This window comes from Poromitra crassiceps (genome assembly GCF_964638095.1).
Source record: "Poromitra crassiceps genome assembly, chromosome: 25".
NCBI classification, from domain to species: Eukaryota; Metazoa; Chordata; class Actinopteri; order Beryciformes; family Melamphaidae; genus Poromitra; species Poromitra crassiceps.
In genome coordinates, this window is record NC_139649.1 from 17,423,835 (window position 1) to 17,442,915 (window position 19,081).

At 46.9% G+C, this 19,081-nt stretch overlaps 1 pseudogene across 1 annotated transcript; it reads left to right on the plus strand.

The window, feature by feature from the left end:
* Positions 1–13,404: 13,404 nt before the first annotated feature.
* On the plus strand, positions 13,405–15,720 carry LOC310798120 (large proline-rich protein BAG6 pseudogene; annotated as a pseudogene). Its single transcript has one exon. The product of its transcript is annotated as a large proline-rich protein BAG6 pseudogene (transcript).
* The last annotated feature ends 3,361 nt before the right edge of the window (positions 15,721–19,081 follow it).

Genomic DNA, 19,081 nt, shown 5'->3' on the forward strand with positions numbered 1-19,081 from the left:
CTCTCCTTCCACACTGGCCGCCTCACTCACTTTCTCAATGAGAGTTTCATCTGTCACAGCAAGGTCACTCAAGTGTGGCTTCACCTGAAACTTGACTGCATCACTCAGGAGCCCGGTCTCAATGGCCCTGAGGAACTTCCGTTGGATTAGGTCGGGGCTGTAGTAGTCTTCATCATCCCCCTCACTGGACTTCCATAAGAGCCTCTCCTTTAATTCAATGGCCCGAAACAAGAATGTCTGGGCAGACTCTCTGTGCTCTTGTGAGACATTGACCAGTCTGTTGTAGATGTCCGCTGCACTTTCTTCCTTATAGTGGCCTCTTAAGATGATTTTTAGAGAGGAGAGGTTGAGGTCACTCTTTATTTCCAGCATGTCCCTGAGGTGAAGGCCTGGGTTCACTGCTCGTACTACTGCCTCGATGATCTCCGTCTCTGAGTGTCCTTTACGGAGGCCTGCATCAATCTGGTGGACCAGGCTTGTATAGGATAGCTTGTCCTTCTGGCCCCCTTCTCCTATTTGGCCATTGATCTTAAACTCCCTCCGTAAGGTGACTTCAGGCAGTGATGTACGGTGTGGAATGTTCTGTCTTATTTCCTCGGACGAGAAGTGAAGAGGTGTGAGGCGGGCTGTTAGACGTTCTACCTCCTGTTGTAGTTGGTTACGCTGGTCCGGCATTATGTGCGTCGCCTCTTCACCAGCTCCCCCCATTTCTCTGTTTTCACGAGCTTCTCTCATTTCTGTGTCTTCATCGGCTTCTCCCATGGCCCTGATAAACTTGAGAAGATCTCTGAGAGACTCAGACACACTGTCAGAACTGTCATTTTCCTCCTTGTCCTCCAGTGTCGCCTCAACTATTTTAAACAGGGATCTCCTGGTCATATCAGAGAATATTCCCTTGGAAGCAGTACATTCCAGATGCTCACACACACTGATGAGCTGTGGCTTACTCAACTGACGGAGCGCTACGCTCACCTCGTCGAACATATCCTCCATGGCGGTGATGCTGGTGATCAGGAGATTCAGGATCGTCTCTTTCTGGAGTAGTTCCTCTGCTGAATTGCACGACTCACTCCTGGCTGATGGCTCGCCAAAAATATGTTGCACTCATGAACCTCACGAATGGACTCAGAGTGACATATTTTGTGTGTTGTTTATTCTGAAAGGAATAATAATAAAATAAAGTGAGTCGGCTGGCTCTGCAGTGTGACTTGACCATACAGGTGGTTACAGGCAACTAACTGATGTAAACAAAAATACATATTGCATCCAAATCCCTGAATTACATTCGCATATTCAAGTAATTATACATTTGCATATTCAAGTAATTATAATTAGACTTCAAATATGGATACAAATATAAAAGTAAATCTAAATATTATCAAATAAAGTAAGTTCAGATTCATTAGCAGTCATACACACATACATTCATCTAATATACTGTAATGTTCACAAGCTTTAGCTTGCTGTACTTATTTACTGTATAATAACAGGATAGAGAGAGAGAGAGAATTTCACTGCTGTTCGATATTTACTTTATTCCACACTGGACAGACCGGAACCGGAAGCATACAACACCATGTCAAACCCACCATCGCCCTCCGGTGGCACCCCGGGGAATATTACCAAGGACTACATCATCAAATACATCACAACTCCTCCCCACTTATTTATCATGCAGTCCCCCTGGAAACCTAGGCGAATGTTAGGTAGTAAAACCTTATCAAACCGAACAACACAGCAACATAACATTTGCATAGTAATTAGTAAGTCAATACTTCAAACACAAAAACTGTCCATGCATTATGAAACCATAACTGAATGTTTCTAAACGTTAAAGTTATGCCTACATTTAAAGGCTGCAAAAACCCCTCCACCCGTAACTAAACTGGTGTGGCAAAGCCCTACAACAAAAGTCCTTTACAGACTAAGGCGATCGGGGGGTTTGATGACCCGTGAGGGGTACCTTCTCACAGTCTCTGGAGGAGTACCAGTCTCAACTGAGACATCAGGTGGCACTGAGTTGGCTGTCTCCATTTGTGGGACTGGGTGACCCTTTGGGGGAACTGGGCGAGTTTTAGGGGAAAGTGGGCTAAATCTTGAAGGGACTGGGGAACCATTCGGGGGGATCTCTTGCCCACCCGCTGGGTGAACAGTCACAGGATCGTTCCAGGGAACTGTAGCTGTCTGATCCAGTAGGGTCGGTTGTGGTGGCTGTCTAGGCGTGAGCATTTGCGGGTCACAGGCACGCATCTGCTCAGTGTGGCGTTTCCAGTGTGCTGAGCCCACATCCACCATGTAGGACACTGGCCCGACCTGAGACACCACCACACCCGGCCTCCACTTCTCCTCCCCCCGCCGATAATCACGGACCAGAACAGAGTCCCCAGGCGCAAAGCCCCTGTCCTTGGTGAGCGGGGCCCTGTGACTCTGCTGGGCCGCCTGCGCCTGATCCACCACCGCCGCCACACTCGGTCTGAGGAGGTCGAAGCGGGAGCGGAGCCGACGGCGGAGGAAAAGCATGGCCGGAGACTCATTAGTTGTCGCATTGGGAGCATTTCTATAGCTGAGCAGGAACGAATCTAGACGATGCTGCAGTGCGGCCTGCCCCCTGGAAGCCTTCAATGACCGCTTCAGTGTCTGCACAAAACGTTCCGCCTGCCCATTTGTAGCTGGATGAAAAGGAGCAGAGCGCATGTGTTTCACTCCATTCGCCTTGAGAAACGCCACAAAATCACTTGCGGTGAATTGCGGACCATTGTCACTGACCAGCACTTCAGGCAGGCCATGACGGCCGAACAGACTTCTCAAAGCCTGAATCGTCTTGGAGCTTGTGGTGGAGTCCATCATTTGCACTTCAGGCCACTTGGAGTGTGCATCCACCACCACAAGAAACATATGGCCTTCCACCGGCCCGGCGAAATCCACATGTATTCTCTGCCATGGCGCCCCTGGCCACGGCCATGAGTGCAGCGGGGAGAGGCCGGGAGACTTCTGATTTCGCTGACAAGATTGACACACTTTGGCCTGCTGTTCAATCTGAGCATCAATCCCCGGCCACCAGATGTAGCTGCGAGCCACCGCCTTCATTTTAACCACTCCCGGGTGGCCCACATGCAGCTCTTTCAGTAGTTGTGGTCTCAATTTTGGGGGTACAATCACTCGGCTGCCCCACAGTAGGCATCCTTGAACCACAGTGAGCTCATCTCGCCTCAAGCAATAAGGCGTCAGGGCCTCGTCCCGCCCCCTTACCACAGGAAACTGTCCTGACATGACCATGTCCATCACTCGAGAGAGAACCGGGTCATATCTAGTTTCTTTGCGAATGTCCGAGCTGCACACGGGCAGGGCCTCCAGGTGATGTATCATCACCGTCTCCACTGAGCCCAGTTTGTCCTTGTGCTCCACTTGCAGTGGCAGGCGTGAAAGGCCATCCGCATTTCCATGTTCAGCTGCACTCCTGTACTGAATGGTGTAGTTGTGAGCAGCTAAGATAAGTGCCCACCGCTGAAGCCTTGCCGCTGCCATGGACGGGATAGCCTTACTAGGGCTCAGAATCGTTGTTAGCGGCCGGTGGTCTGTGAGCAGGGTGAAATGGCGCCCATACAGATACGCAAAAAATTTGCGCACGCCGAATATGATTCCCAAGGCTTCCCTCTCAATTTGAGCATAATTTTGCTCTGCTTTGCTCAATGTCCTGGAGGCGAATGCTATGGGTTTCTCCTGCCCACCCGGCATCATATGTGAAATCACCGCGCCCACTCCGTAGGGCGAGGCATCACATGCCAGAATGATCGGCAGCTTGGGGTCATAATGAGTCAACACTCTTTCTGAGAGCAGCTGTTCTTTTGTCATGCAAAATGCCTTTTCACATTCTGGGGACCATCCCCACTCTGTCTCCATGTGAAGCAATGCATGCAGGGGGCTGAGCATCGTTGCCATGTCTGGGACGAATCTGGCATAGTAATTTATCAGCCCCAAAAAGGAGCGGAGCTGGCTTACATTCACTGGTGCCGGGGCCTCTGCAACGGCCCTGAGTTTCTCTGGGGATTTGTGAAGGCCCGTGGCGTCGATGATATGCCCCAGGTATTCCAGTGAGCCCTTGAAAAACTCACACTTTTTTTTCTGCACTCTGAGGCCACAGTTCTCCAGGCGGCTCAGCACCGTTTCCAGATTTCTCAGGTGCTCAGCGTCGTCACGTCCTGTCACTAGGATGTCATCCAGAAAACAGTGCACATTGGGGAGCCCCTGAAGAACTTGATCCATGACTCTTTGGAAGATAGAGGGCGCTGACGTTATTCCAAAGGGCAGCCGGTTGTAGCGGAACATTCCCTTGTGTGTCGTGATGGTGAGATAACCCCGTGAGCCCTCCTGAACTGGTACCTGTAGGTATGCTTGTGCGAGATCGAGTTTGCTGAAACGCTGCCCCCCTGCTAGGGAAGCAAACATATCTTCGATCCGAGGAATCGGATATTGTTCAGCGCGGAGGGCAGGGTTGACTGTAACTTTAAAATCCCCACAAATGCGTACCCCCCCTTTTTTCTTTATGATCGGCACTATGGGGGTGGCCCATTCACTGAATTTAACTGGGGAAATTACACCTAATTTTTGCAGGCGCTCTAGCTCCTCCTCCACCTTAGGCCTGATAGCATACGGAACTACACGAGCCTGACAAAACTTGGGCTGATGTTCTGGTTTGAGTGCTAGGGAAACTTCAAAACCCTTCAGTGTCCCCAGTTCATCTTTGAATACATCAGCATGCCTGCCCAGCACTGTTTCCAACGTGTCTGTCTGCATGTGATGTATCTTTTTTATCGCTCTCCAGTCTGGCCTCACTTTTCTCAGCCACTCACGACCAAACAGTGGTGGTGCATCACCTTTCACCACATAGAGCGGGAGTCGAGCGCTCTGTTTATTTAGCTTCACTCTAACTTTCATAACCCCCACTGGGGGAATCATTTCACCTGTATAGGTTTTCAGCAGGATGTGGGTTTGGCGCAGGGGAATATGCTTGAAATTTGTGTTGTACAGATTTTCTGAAATGAGGGAGACTGCTGCACCAGTGTCTAACTCCATCTCTGTTGTTAATCCCTCTACTTTAGGACTGACCCAGATTACTGAATAGGCTGGATTGTCCTGCTGAATGACATTTTCGCTCTGTGCGCCGTTATAAGCTAATTGTACCATGTGCAGGCTAAATTCCTCATCTGAATCCGTATCAGTGTCATTTTGCTTGGCACTGGTATCCAGCTTATTGACCTGTCTCTTAGAGCGTTCATTCCATTTCTTTCCTCTTTTCTCCCATCTTGAGCTCCCTGCATTATCCTTTCTCTCCCACGTTGCATTTCCTGCTTTGTTTTCCTGCTTGCTTTCTCGGCATGTGCGTGAAATGTGGCCCTTCTTACCGCAGCGGTGGCAGAGCTGGTCTTTATAGAAACAGTCACTGTCAGTGTGATTTGTCCTGCCACACCGGTTGCATCTCCTCCCCGGCGTAGCTGGGAAAGACATGGCGTTCACCTTCAGGGAGCTGCTGAGCTGCTGGGACTCCCTTGTCACCGTCTCCATGGAAACGGCTATCTCCACTGCTTTCTGGTAGGTGAGGGCAGTCTCTGTTAACAGCCTCTTCTGAATGGACTCGCTGTTGAGGCCACAGACAAACCTGTCCCTCAGAGCCTCTTGTAGATAAGCCCCAAACTCACAGTGCTCCGACAGTCTTTTTAGATCTGCAATATATTGTGCTAATGTCTCCCCCTCCGCTTGGTTTCTTTTGTGAAAGCGATATCTTTCTGCAATTACAATGGGCTTCGGGGAGAAATGGGCTTTTAACACTCCCACTACTTCAGCATAACTCTTGTCTCCGGGCTTGTCTGGAGCAATCAAGCTGCGTAGCAGTCCATATGTTGCCGGCCCGATCACACTCAGGAAAACTGGCGGCTTCTTCTTATCGTCAATTGTATTTGCCAGCACGAAAAGTTCAAACCTCTCCACATATGTTGACCACTGCTCCGTCGACTCATCAAAGCCATCGATATGACCGATGATCCCCGCCATGTCGTCTTGTCACGTAACGTTACAGACACGGCACTGCCTCTAGCCTAGCCTACACATTATCAGCTAAGCTAGCTAACTAAAGCAATCCACAACAACGAACGCGGGTTCTTCGTCACTCCCGCGCCGTAGTGCACGCCAGGTGTACCGTACTCGTCGCCAATTGTAATGTTCACAAGCTTTAGCTTGCTGTACTTATTTACTGTATAATAACAGGATAGAGAGAGAGAGAGAATTTCACTGCTGTTCGATATTTACTTTATTCCACACTGGACAGACCGGAACCGGAAGCATACAACACCATGTCAAACCCACCATCGCCCTCCGGTGGCACCCCGGGGAATATTACCAAGGACTACATCATCAAATACATCACATATACTATAATAACATTCCCAACAATAACCATTCTCTAAAGTAATTATGTTTCTACAAATAACAAGACAATAATACATTACATTAACCAACTGAATAGAGTACTTTCATCCGTGACACATATAGAATATACAGTAACACTGGATTCACGATCATTTACAACGCAGACATCCGGGTCATCTGCTCTACGCGTCCATTATAATGGAGCACTCTGCTATTAGCATTAACGTGAGTTAGCGTTTCTCAAAACAAACTAAAACCGGATTCCTTTAAGGTTTAACCACCCGATCTAGTAATACACACAGAACCCCAACCAAGTAACACATGCTGGCGAGTTAGTCCAACCCTTCATTTAACTGTATCTGACGCACAACAGCCCGACCGGCACATAACGTTACTGGACGTGCAAGTATGCTAACGTTAGCTTAGCGCAAAGTCTGTTATCTCGGTCGGCACACATCCCAACACAAAACACACAGCCCACAACCAAACATCTTATCAACAGCTTCGCTAGCTAATATACAGTGCCACTGTTATATCAAGGCGCTTGGTGACGTTTTACTGACCTGAAAGGAATAATAATAAAATAAAGTGAGTCGGCTGGCTCTGCAGTGTGACTTGACCATACAGGTGGTTACAGGCAACTAACAGAGCAGCGCGAGCTCCCTTCCTCACCATGACGACACTCTTACGTTCGACTGCTCCAGCTAGACGTACTTAAAGGGACAGGCAAGCTGTATGCTTGTGAATGAAATATTGTGCATGCATACACTTTCAATGTGCCACACTTACATAACTACTAACTCTACAAACTAACTCTTTTAGACAGAGAAAGTACACATTCTATTAGTACTTTTGAGATATTGTATGTTCACAAAGTCCAAGCTGAAACGAATCCTCGGCTCTTGTAAAATGAGCCAGAATCCTCAAAAAACGGCTTGGCAGAAGCTACCTACAGCAAAAAAAAACGGCTGGCAGTCAATGTGTTAAGCATTGAGCATTGTGGAAGGCCTTGCTTGTTTTCCTTTTGTTGTTATTTTTTTGTATTTTGTACTGTGCTGTTTTTACTATTTCTATGTGATATGGATCTCCCTGGGTCTGAAATAAAGAATTGAATTGAATACAAGTCAATGATGTCTGTCAAACCTCAATACAAGGAGCAAATCATGGAAGTCTGAACGAAAATCAAACAAAGTAGTGCAGTTTCTGCAACCGGAACATTTGTCTGTTTAGTCAATTAAGACACAATTGCGCTGTGAGTGAGCATGAACTCAGCTCTGACTGCACTGTTATCTAACAACAAGCTAACATTAGCATTCTTCCATTCAGTGTTACAAAGAATCAAAACGTATTAGGCAACGTTAATTACCCGTCTTCTCGAACGTAATTGCCGTTCAAGGCAGCCACGACGAGCAGCACAGAAGCGTTGTACCAGCGTTGTTTGGGCTTGAATGAAGACTCGAAAAACCAGGAGCAATGGTAGCATGAACTGCAGCAACACTTCGTCCATCACGTCCGCCATGTTGAATGAACCCTGAACCTGTCGCTAGTGCTGCTGGGAAAGCAGAGACTTTTTTTTTTTTTTTACCGACGTATACAATGACGTTCATATTACTGGGGCTACTGAGCGCCAGTTTGAGCAAAGCTCCAGCTCAAGCTCCAGATTCTTGTAGGTGGAAAAGGGGTATCGAGTAGACACACAGGGAGGCACTCAGGGATGGGGGAAACCTCAGTGAGTACACACACAGGGAGGCACTCAGGGCGGTGTCCACCTGCAATGCCGACCTTAGGTATAGGCATGGGGGGTGGGAGAGGTTAGGTTTTGGGTTAGGGTCTGGGGGAGGTTAGGTTTAGGCGTGGGGGGTGGGAGAGGTTAGGTTTTGGGTTAGGGTCTGGGGGAGGTTAGGTTTAGGCGTGGGGGGTGGGAGAGGTTAGGTTTTGGGTTAGGGTCTGGGGGAGGTTAGGTCCACCGACACGCTGCACGCCGCCTCGCTCAGCTGGTTCTGCTTGTGGGCTATCGGCATTGCGACCTGTCGGCACATAGACGCGGCACCCTCAGGGCCGCGGGAAACCTCAGTGAGTACACACACACACTGTGTCAAGCTTAATCAGAAAATGCACGGGGGACATAAAAATCATGCCCAACCAAAAAGCATGGATTAACAGTGATGTCCAGGCAGCCCTCCACGCACGGACCCCTGCCTTCAACTCTGGATCAGCGGAGGAATACAAACAGGCACGCTACACAGATTCAGTTCTCTGCATTTGACAAGCAGTACATGTCTCCTTCAAGGGACTGCTGGTGCACAGTGACACACAGTGGTTGAGTACCCAGGTGTCAGTTGCTTTTATGGCAAAGCTATAATCATCCATGGATTTTCATAATCACGTCAGCGTCCTCCATTAAAGCATTGGAAAGGTCGGATCGCTAATGTTATAATTCCTTTCTCTCCTTAATACGATCATTCCTTCCTGTGTTTAAGTGCAGATTTATGGGTCTCAATGAGATAAGTCCCCTGTGTTGTGTGTTAGACTGGTAATGACTGTTGTTTTAAAGTGCCTGTGGCATTGCATAATGCTGGGGGAGGAGAGAAGACTCGTGCCCGCCAGGACTTGGAACTACAACATGAAATTTAGTCTGGATACTAACCATCAGGGTGGGAATTTCGTCATTTTAGGGGCAAGGCCGTTTGATTTGGCCTTTGGCCAATAATTTTCTTTGTGCACAAGGCCACATGCCAGGCACACACACACGCGCGCGCGCGCGCACACGCACACGCACACGCACACACACAGGGCACAAAGGCTATTGAGTCAAATAAGAGGATTTGAAGCCTACAAATAAATAACTGACTTTCCGCTAAACTTAGAGGAACACGCCAACTTTTGGGGAGATTTGCCTATTTGACATATTCCCAATAGTAAGACAAGAAGAATAGAGTCCCTTCTCTCTGTGCATGTATTTGAAAAGTAGTGAGCACTAGTTAGCTTAGCACAATGCATGGTAGTCAATGGTACGGCTATAGCCTACCCTCATTATACAAGGGGGGTAGTTGTCTGTTACGTTAAACAGGCACAATCCCCATAAGGGGACGCGGTGACATTTACATACATCCAAAGTCCCCCTCAGCGATTTATTTGAGCTTAGCTCACAGCTACGAAAGCTCATCCCTTAACACAGACATGGTGCACTTAGAGGAAGACAAAAGTACAGCAAAGTGGATAATTGTAGAAACAAAGAGAGAGTGAATGAGGAGGGGGGGGGGAGGGGTAGAAGGAGATATGCAAATCCTCCACTTAGCGATGTTTCCAGCGCGCTTAAAGCCTTGTGCTGTCTAATCTGTTAAGCGCGAGCTATTGTCTGGCTATCATCTAACGAGGACGGCATATTTTTACCCCTTTTCACCCCATGCTGCACGTCCATTTTTTTCCTCTGCGCCACAGAGCAGCTTAGGCTAAGCAGTTAAAAACAGCACTCTAAGCCGTGAAGTGTGCCAGCGTCCATTATGTGTTGTTCAAGGATGGCGAGTCATTGAGGTCAGCCATGCTATGGGACGACTGACCCCAAAAAACTCCTATTGTGTTAAGCTGTCTTTAACCTACAGTAGTCCGCGGGGACCGGAGAGTGTGCTGTGCATGTGTTAAAGTTTGTGTGTGTGTGTGTGTGTGTGTGTGTGTGTGTGCATGTGTGTGTGTGTGTGTGTGTGTGTGTGTGTGTGTATGTGTGTGTGCGTGTGCGTGTGTGTGTGTGTGTGTGTGTGCATGTGTGTGTGCATGTGCTGTCACTCCTATTATGGCATGCTTTACCTCACTCTGCAGGGGCAATAGTGAGTGAGTCAGTGTAGGTGGTTACATGCCGACACTCCGACCTGCCGCCACTCCGACATTCCGCCACTTCCGGCACTCAGAAATATTGCCACTCAGAAATCTCGCCACTCCGATTTTCATAAGGTCGGCCACTCCGAACTTGATTTGACTTCCAGTTCACATTCAGGCAGCTGTCCAGGGTGCTGAAACGGCCGGGTGTCAGATAAAGTACTCTGACAGCTCGCACTCTGTGATTTCTTGTGCCTATATAATATATCTGGTGTCTAAATATTAACCAAACCTGAACTATGAACCAAACCGTGAAAGCTACATCTTTCCCAAAATCTACTTTGAATTATGGAATTGATTAAAATCGTTTTTGTCAGTAAATATTTTTGTTTGGACTTTTAAACTTCTGTAGGCTGTGTGCGCAGGCGTGAGGACAGGGAGGTCCGGACCTCCCTAATAACTTCAGAGAATCTTTTTTTTTTTTTACAAATGTAATTAAAAATATTTTGCAGTGCACTATGTTCCTTTCTTGTTTAAGAATGTTTGGGGAAATGAAAATGTAGCCTATTTAAATAGAATTATCAACAATAACAATCAAGGAAGTTACATGCTTGTAGGCTAGAGAAGAAGAAGAAGAAGCGTGCATGCGCGCACATGTTGTGTTGAACCAACCAACAACCAATAAGAATTGTTTAATCTGGCAATAAAGAAATGTGAACTTGACATGCTATTTTAATAGCCTACTCAAAAATGCACCTCCCACTATACAGCAAAGAGAGGAGTCAATGTTTCTTGATATATTCCATTCAGATCAGAATAATTAGTTTAAGTTTGCTGATAATATTTCTATCATGTTAAGTCTGTGTCATGTTAACTGGTGTATTCAGAGCAAATAGGGAGATATAGAGCATTATCATCATGCTATATATCTCCCTCTTTGCTCTGAATGAGTGAGAAAAGGAGAAAATACTGAATAATTACATCACAACAGTATCCTAATGTTAATTAAAAATTAGATATTCCTCTAAATATGGCTAAAAAAGGTTAAAAAAAATATTTAAAATGATATATTACTCTAAATATGGCTAAAAAAGTGGGGCGGGGGAAAACTCAAAAAAAATTTGGGCGCCGCCGAATCCGCCTCCCCTTGCCATGTCTGGACCTCCCCAATTTCGAAACCCTGGATACGGGCCTGTGTGTGCACAATTCTCTCTCTCTCTCTTTCTCTCTCCCTCTCTCTCCCTCTCTCTCTCTCTCTTTCTCTCTTTCTCTCTCTCTCTGTTTCTCTCTCAGATGCTGCTAAATGGGTTGCCTCGAATCCTCGAAATGATTGTGGAAACCAGCAAAATTAAAATAAAGATGTGTTGTTCAAAGATGTTGGTGGTCCCTCTAACTCCACAATGTGCAAGATAGATGTGTCTCAATAGGCGGGTGCACAACGCACACACCCTGAGCAGCGCACACACATGCAAACGGTTACAAATTAAAAATATATATATATTACAATGTGTCAATTAACATATTTTAATAGTGTCATAATGGTTAGTCGTGATATTTATCAGAATGAGATGAAAACAATGATTAAACTAAATCAAGATATTGGCTGGAAATAGGGAAGTGTCCCACAGGCTGCACCAGGGATTCCACTACGATTTTTTCTGGCCGGCCAATTGAGCCGGCGACATTCCAGAATTCCGGCCTTATAGAATATTTACCGGCCCAGTCAAAATGTAGCCTATTGAAAAAAGATAGATGTAGCCTAAACATTTCTTAAATACATAACATATTATTGCATAATTTTTAGCAAACGAAATCTTAATTTTAAATCATTTTTTGATTTCAAAATAATTATCTAACTATTCACTGCGGTCTGCGCTTGCGAGAGCAAAGGGAGCAAGCTGCACACCGCTCCTTATTTAATTAATTAATCCGGTTGGGTTTTGCAGACCCATTAAGATTAATCAATAAAACACAAAAAACAAAAGCTATTATCCAATCGTCCAACAAATGTATTTTATTATAGTGAATGAACTCGTTACAAACTTTGTGATCTGAGTTTGTCATATATTCCCGTTTAATTAAGCCTAAAGAAAGACACTGGCGGGCCTACATTAAATGTCTATTTGCATCCAAGAACGTGAAATTAAATAACTTGAACGATAATCTAAATTAAGAAGTTGCCTACCTGCAACAAGCCAGAGATGAGACGTGCAGTCAGTCAAACTTTATAGCCTATATTTTCTGAAGCGGGTCCAGTCCGGTCAGAAAAGCCAAGCGCTCTGAGCTCCCCCCCTCCCTTTCATCCCCGTCTATATTATTCCATATTATTATGCTTCTCAAACCAATCTCACTGCAGTTTAAATACTGCAAGCATGTAAATACGCTACACTATAGCAAGATCAAAGTGAAAAGAATGTTCTAAACGCATTGGCTAGAAAAATATAGCCTATCCCTATGTGGCCTATGTCATGATGAGATTAGATTGGTGAAAGTTTGTCCAGATTAGAATATTGTTTTCTCTCGCTACCTTTTCTTCTCCAGTGCTGCAGATGATGCACATAAATATAGCCTACACATCCCATAACATGTTGCACCGGCACATTGTCTCCAGAGTCTCCACCCTAGAAATCGAGCATGCACAGCGCGCAAGATTGCTAGTGTTGTAAAATGCTGTGGTATCCCTCATGTGGAGGTTGTGTTAGGGGGCAGGAGGAGTGAACATTTTTCAGCATTCACACGTTCAACTTTAGAAGTTGGTTTTGTGATGATTGTTCTGGGAGGAATACGTAAGAAGCCATTGTCTTGTCAAAGAAGGAAATAACTAATTAAACTGACAATAAACAAAAGAAAAAAACACTGATGACATCACAATGCTCGAGTAACATCCCTGATGACATCATCAGTGACATCATCATTGATGACATCACAATTGCTCAAGTCACTGAAGGCATCACTCACTAATGACAGCATACCCACTGTCTGACATCACTCACTAATGACATCATCACCAATGACATCATAACCGATAACATCACAATTGCTCGAGTGACATCACTGATGACATTAACACTGATATCATCATCAATGACATTACAATTGCTCAAGTAATAAGAAACAGCTGCATGCACTGGAAAAATTGAGAGGATTGTTTGACTTTTAAGGCACACAATGGAAGAACAAACAACAGAGATAGAGGTCACAGTCAAAACATTAGACTCCCAGAGCCGAAGTTACACTGTTCGGGGTCAGCTGATGGTGAAAGAGTTCAAGGATCACATTGCCCCTTCAGTGGGGATCCCCATGGACAAGCAGAGGCTGATCTACCAGGGTAGAGTCCTGCATGATGAAAGGACTCTAACAGACTGCAATGTGGATGGGAAGGTCATCCACCTCGTGGTGCGCGCACCCCCTCCGCCCTCCCAGCATGGCTCAGCATTAGGAAACATCTCAGCCGACAGCGGGCCCTACTCCACCTCCCAGGAAACCTCCCAAATGCCTCCACATGACCACAATGCCAACAGCTACATGATGCTGGGCACCTTCAACCTTCCCGTCAACATAATGGACCCCCAGCAGATACAGATGTCACTTCAGCAGATGATGTCAGGCTTGGGAGAGAATGTCAGGAATGCCAGAGTCACAACCAGCACTGGGAGCAATGGGTCCATGAATGTACGCATCGATATGGACCAATCGCTGCAAAGCGAGCCCAGGCTGAGGCTGCGGCTGGCTGAGAACCTGCTGAGGGACACCAGTGATCTCATCCAGAGATTGGAGGGCCAACCAGGTGACGAATCTGCCCAGCCACAGAGGACTCCTGCTGCTGCTCTCCCACCCCCCTCATCTTCAGCCCAGCCCATGGACACCTTCGCACCGGCACTCACTCCCCCACCTTTCCCCACCTCTTCTGCCCAGTCTGAGGAACCAAGAACCCAAGCTGGACCAACTCATCCCAGCCCAGCTGAGCTGGTGAAAATGTTGTCTGAGCTAAGGAGGGTGGAGGAGAGGCTGCAGCCCTTCATGCAGAGAGCTCACACCATCCTGGAGACTGCCACCACTGCAGAATACAATAATAGTGATAGAGAAGAGGACCAGTGTATTCTCAACCTGGTGGGGGAGTCGCTCCGTCCCCTAGGTAACGCCCTGGTGGCCCTCAGTGACCTGCGATGCAACCTGCTGAGCCCCACCCCCCGCCAACTGCATGTGGTCCGGCCTATGTCCCACTACACCTCCCCAGTGACTCTGCCTGGAGCGGTGCACCACCACATCCCACTGCCTATGAACATGGGTGCCACTGTGACTATGGCAGCTAACAGCAGCGAGGAACAAGCCCTGCCTGCCCAGGTGGCCAGCCACCTGGAGCAGGCAGGTCAGGGACAGACCTCCACCCCACAGACTCCCGCATCCAATCAACAGGCCTCCCTCACCCAGACAATTAGTGGACTGGTTGGACAGCTTCTGCTGCCAGGTCAGATGGCTGGTCAAGCATCCACCTCCTCTTCTGACACCACCTACACCTCCTCATCCTCTTCCTCCTCCTTTTCCTTCTCCACCTCGGGCTCATCACCCCCACCAGCCACCACTGTCACCACATCTGGTGTCCCAGCCTTCATCAAGGGAGTGACCAACTTCATGCAGCTGGCCTCCCAGCCCGCCTTCCCCCTACCCCCTCCTCCCTCTGGCACGACTCCTCCCCCAGCAGCAACCACCCCCACACCCAACCCCCCCATGGCGGCCGAGGACCTCAACCCACAGCTGTTCACAGGCATCGTTCGGGGCGTCCTAACCGCTATGATGGGCTCACTGGGCCAGGCCCCTAATGATACGGAGAGCATCGCCCAGTTCACACAGAGGCTCTCCCAGACCACCAACATCATCAGCCCCGAGGTTTCTACTGGGTTTTTTGGAGAGTTACTGACACTGGTGTGTCAGACATTCACCATGTCCGACCTGGTGTTGCTCCTCCATGGCCAGCACCAGTCCCTGGGCCGCATCCAGCCCCAGCTGGCCCACTTCTTCACCCAGAACCTCCTCAACGGCAGAGAGCCCACTGACCAGAACATCGCTGCAGCTGCTGAGAGTCTCAACGAACTGGACGTGTACATTGCCGAGAGCTTTAGAGAGTCATCAGTCACGGTGTTGGAAGGGGTTGACATCACACAGACCAACATGTCCTTCTTCAGAAAGCAGCTGACATGCATCGCCACACACATTCTGCGATGCACTGATGAATCATTCGGACCCCGATTTCTACAGATGTGCAACCACGCGGTCTTTGAGTGGCTGGCCCTCAACCTGCACTGCCTGAGAGGAGACCAGGGCGCCCTCACCACAGTCATCAACCACCACATACGGAGGATGTCACGCGACTCGAGCAACTTGAGCCCCAGCCTGGTGACGATGAGCCTGCAGGTCTTTCTAGAACACATTCCTGTCACACCAGAGCAGATCCAGACCTACATAGTCCACACACAGAGAGAGTAGTCTTCTCCAAGTGACCCACAGGAGTCTGAACAGGCTCAAAGTGTAACGATTGGCACCCAGCCGAGGAACCCATGGCGGCATCAGGTGAGCCGAGGGCGTTGTCATGGGAAACAAGGTTGTCATCTGGAGGAATGGGAGCTTCAGTAGATGCTGGAGAATCAGAGGCCTGGGCCCATCAGGTGTGATCTGATCACCCAGAGGAAGATGAAGGCTCAGCCTCCAATGTCTGATGCCTATTTGCATGGGATGCCTGCCAAACAGGAAAACAGGAGAGGGGTGCGGAACTCGCTCTCTGATGCAGTGAGTCAGGCAGCCAGGATGCAGGAGTGAAGACCATCACCATTGGGAGGAGCTGGAGAACCAGGAGCACCAGGAGGTGTATGCAGAACAGGTTAAAGCAACATCAAGAATGTCGATGTCTGTTATTCTGATTCAAGTTGATGAGACAATTGATATTGAGAAATTGAAATTGAAATGATGACAGTTTTTAAACTGAATTTTTCAGACAAACCTCTAAAGTATTAAAATTCTGAAAATGAATACACATTTGGTGTGTATGATGAAGACTGAAGTTACATAAAAAGTTGCTAAATAATATGGGAAAGAGATACACACATCTTCATATTGATACATACATGTCCCAATAGCCTGCCGAAAGAGGCAGGCTACACATGAAAGAGGCGTGGTTTGTTACAAATAGCCAACAATGCAATATGGACAGCTCTAGCTTTTACAGCACCAGACATGCCTATTTCCTCATTCACTCAATTACTTCAAAGTGCGCATCAAAGTGTCTTCATTAGCGGAGCTTTACTGTATGTCTATGTACAGTGGTACTGTATGTCAGAATCAAAATTCAGGTTGGATATTAGTTTGTTACTGAAGGTCTGTCTAAAGTTACTGCTTTTATTCACATCAGTCATTTCTTTGAACAGCGGTTTCTGCCTCCACATACAGGTATGAGCCTACAGCAGCTTCAATTCACCCTCTCAATAAACTTCATAAAAGCCACATGTCTTTTTTGTGAGTGGAAGTAATGTGTAATCTAAGTCTAAATTTCCAAAATCTGTAGGCCTATTTAGACCATAGATTTAGACATGTAGGCTGAATGAATAATTATGTCTATCACTCATGTTGTGTTTGGTCGCACTGATGAATAATTATTATATATAATATATAATATGATACCAATAAAAAAAAAATTATAATAAAAAAAAAAAACTGCTGAACTGAATCAAGGCGGTGGGCGTAGTTAATTGATAAAATAGCCTATTTTGTGGTCACATAAAATCGCAGATTTGTGATGCGCAAATTAGCCTTTGATAATGTAATACTGCCACTAGCCTAGATATGACTTACATCTGTGTGTAGGCTATCCCATGGAATTGCTTATTCTTCTGGCGTGTGACAATAGTCGTGTTTCCATTACCCTCAGAAATGCGCAAAATCTAAATATCGCAATAGAAAGTGCAAAAAGTTTTTGCGCTCTCATGAGGTGGTTTTTCAGACATGTCGATATAGCAGTTTATCGCAAAACTGTAATGGAAACACATTTTCCGCATTTGCATGTCATGTGACCCATTCTCCTTTGGAAAAGGAGCGGAAAATGAAAGGAAAATGAGGGAGAAAGGGTTTGATAAACCGTTGCAAAACCTCCGCAGCAAGTGGAAAACTTTTAAGCAACGCTACCTAGCAGAAAGACGAGTGTTGTGCAAAAGCGGAGCTGGGGAAAAAAGATCATGTTTAATGACAGAAATCGGTCCATGGTGACAGGCTGCCTGTCTGTGTGCGCGCAGTTGTAGGCTACCTTTTTTCCTCTGCCTCTCGCGCTCACTGCATTCACTGCAGCCAGCAATATGTTCTTTTGAATTGATAATCAGTTGTAACTTCATGTGGTGATTTGCATTGACCATTGGTTGGATTTGAGCATGCAGGGGACGGGATTTGGGGCAGATCCCCGTGCGTAATCACTGTGGCAGCTGCTGCAACGGGGAATTGCGTTCAGGTGTGTGCGCCGTCACTCAAACTCAACTTCAATGGAAACGCCTACAAGTCGCAATTGTACATTGTCGAAGTTGTAGAAATATCGCAATTATTTTGCGAAAAACTGTAATGGAAACACAGCTACAGCCTCAGGTCCGTTGGCCACATGGCATCTTGGTGCACTTTGGAGACGTTTATGGTAACCTTCTTTAGCAATCCACTTCTGTGGTTTGGTACATTTGGCATTCACATCCGCAAGTGTTCCATCTCTGGGCGCGCCCAAACGTTCCCCACATTACCTTCTTAGGTGGACCCGGGCTGTTCCGTGTCCGGGCAGGTTCACACTCATCAAACAAACTGGACCTGGGGGCAGTTTGGGGTCAAGTGTGCTCGGAAATCGTCAGCTGGTCCCCAGTGTGAGACCACCCTAAGTTGCCCGTTGTCCAATACATTATACTGTGTGAAGTTTTCAATAAGTAGAAGTAAAATAGTTGTGTGAATAAACTACTTAAGCAAAAAGTATGTCATTATTCAGGATAAACAGGCTAATTCACACACATTTTATTGTTGCAAAACTTTATGTGAATTAAAATGAACTGAAGTCAAATACTTATATCAGAATATACTTAAGTAGAATTGACTGACAAAAAAAATCAAGAAACGTACAAAAACGAAGATTTCATGCTCTCACCCTTCAAACATCCAGTGAAAACACAGCAAAGTCTTTACAGCTCCCTCCCTCCCCGAGGTTAGTAAGGGCCTGAAATAGCTCCAGTTCAGACTTCCTGTCCCTTCTCTCCCTTTTCTCTGCACAAACACACACACATGCACACACACACACAAGCACGTACGTACACACACACACACACACACACACACACACACACACACACACACACACAGAGTCAACAATCATCTCCTTTCTCCGAAGGCCTATAAGCAGGCGGCAACATCAATTAGCCCCCTTTTAGCACAGACGCTGTCAGGGACGCTAACAGCAGCCAGCGCTCGGAGATTAGTGCTTTTCCAGCTTAGTTCTCATTCAACCCTATGGGGGCGATGCTAACTGGATGCTAGCAGGCAGCTGGTCCCAGGTGGCTAATCATATGAGGGTGATGCGAGGCCCCATTACAGTAATCCAAATGCTGAGACTATTGTGGTCACAGAGAGAAGGGGAGGTCATTAGAGAGAGAGAGAGAGAGAGAGAGAGAAAGAGAGAGAGAGAGAGAGAGAGAGAGAGAGAGAGAGAGAGAGAGATTGTAAAAGAAAGAGATAAAGGGAGGGGGTATGAGAAAGAGGGAGTAAAAGGAAATGGATGACATGAAATGAAAGTAAAGTTAACTAGGACACTAGGAGCACATACCTTTTAAGGCCAATA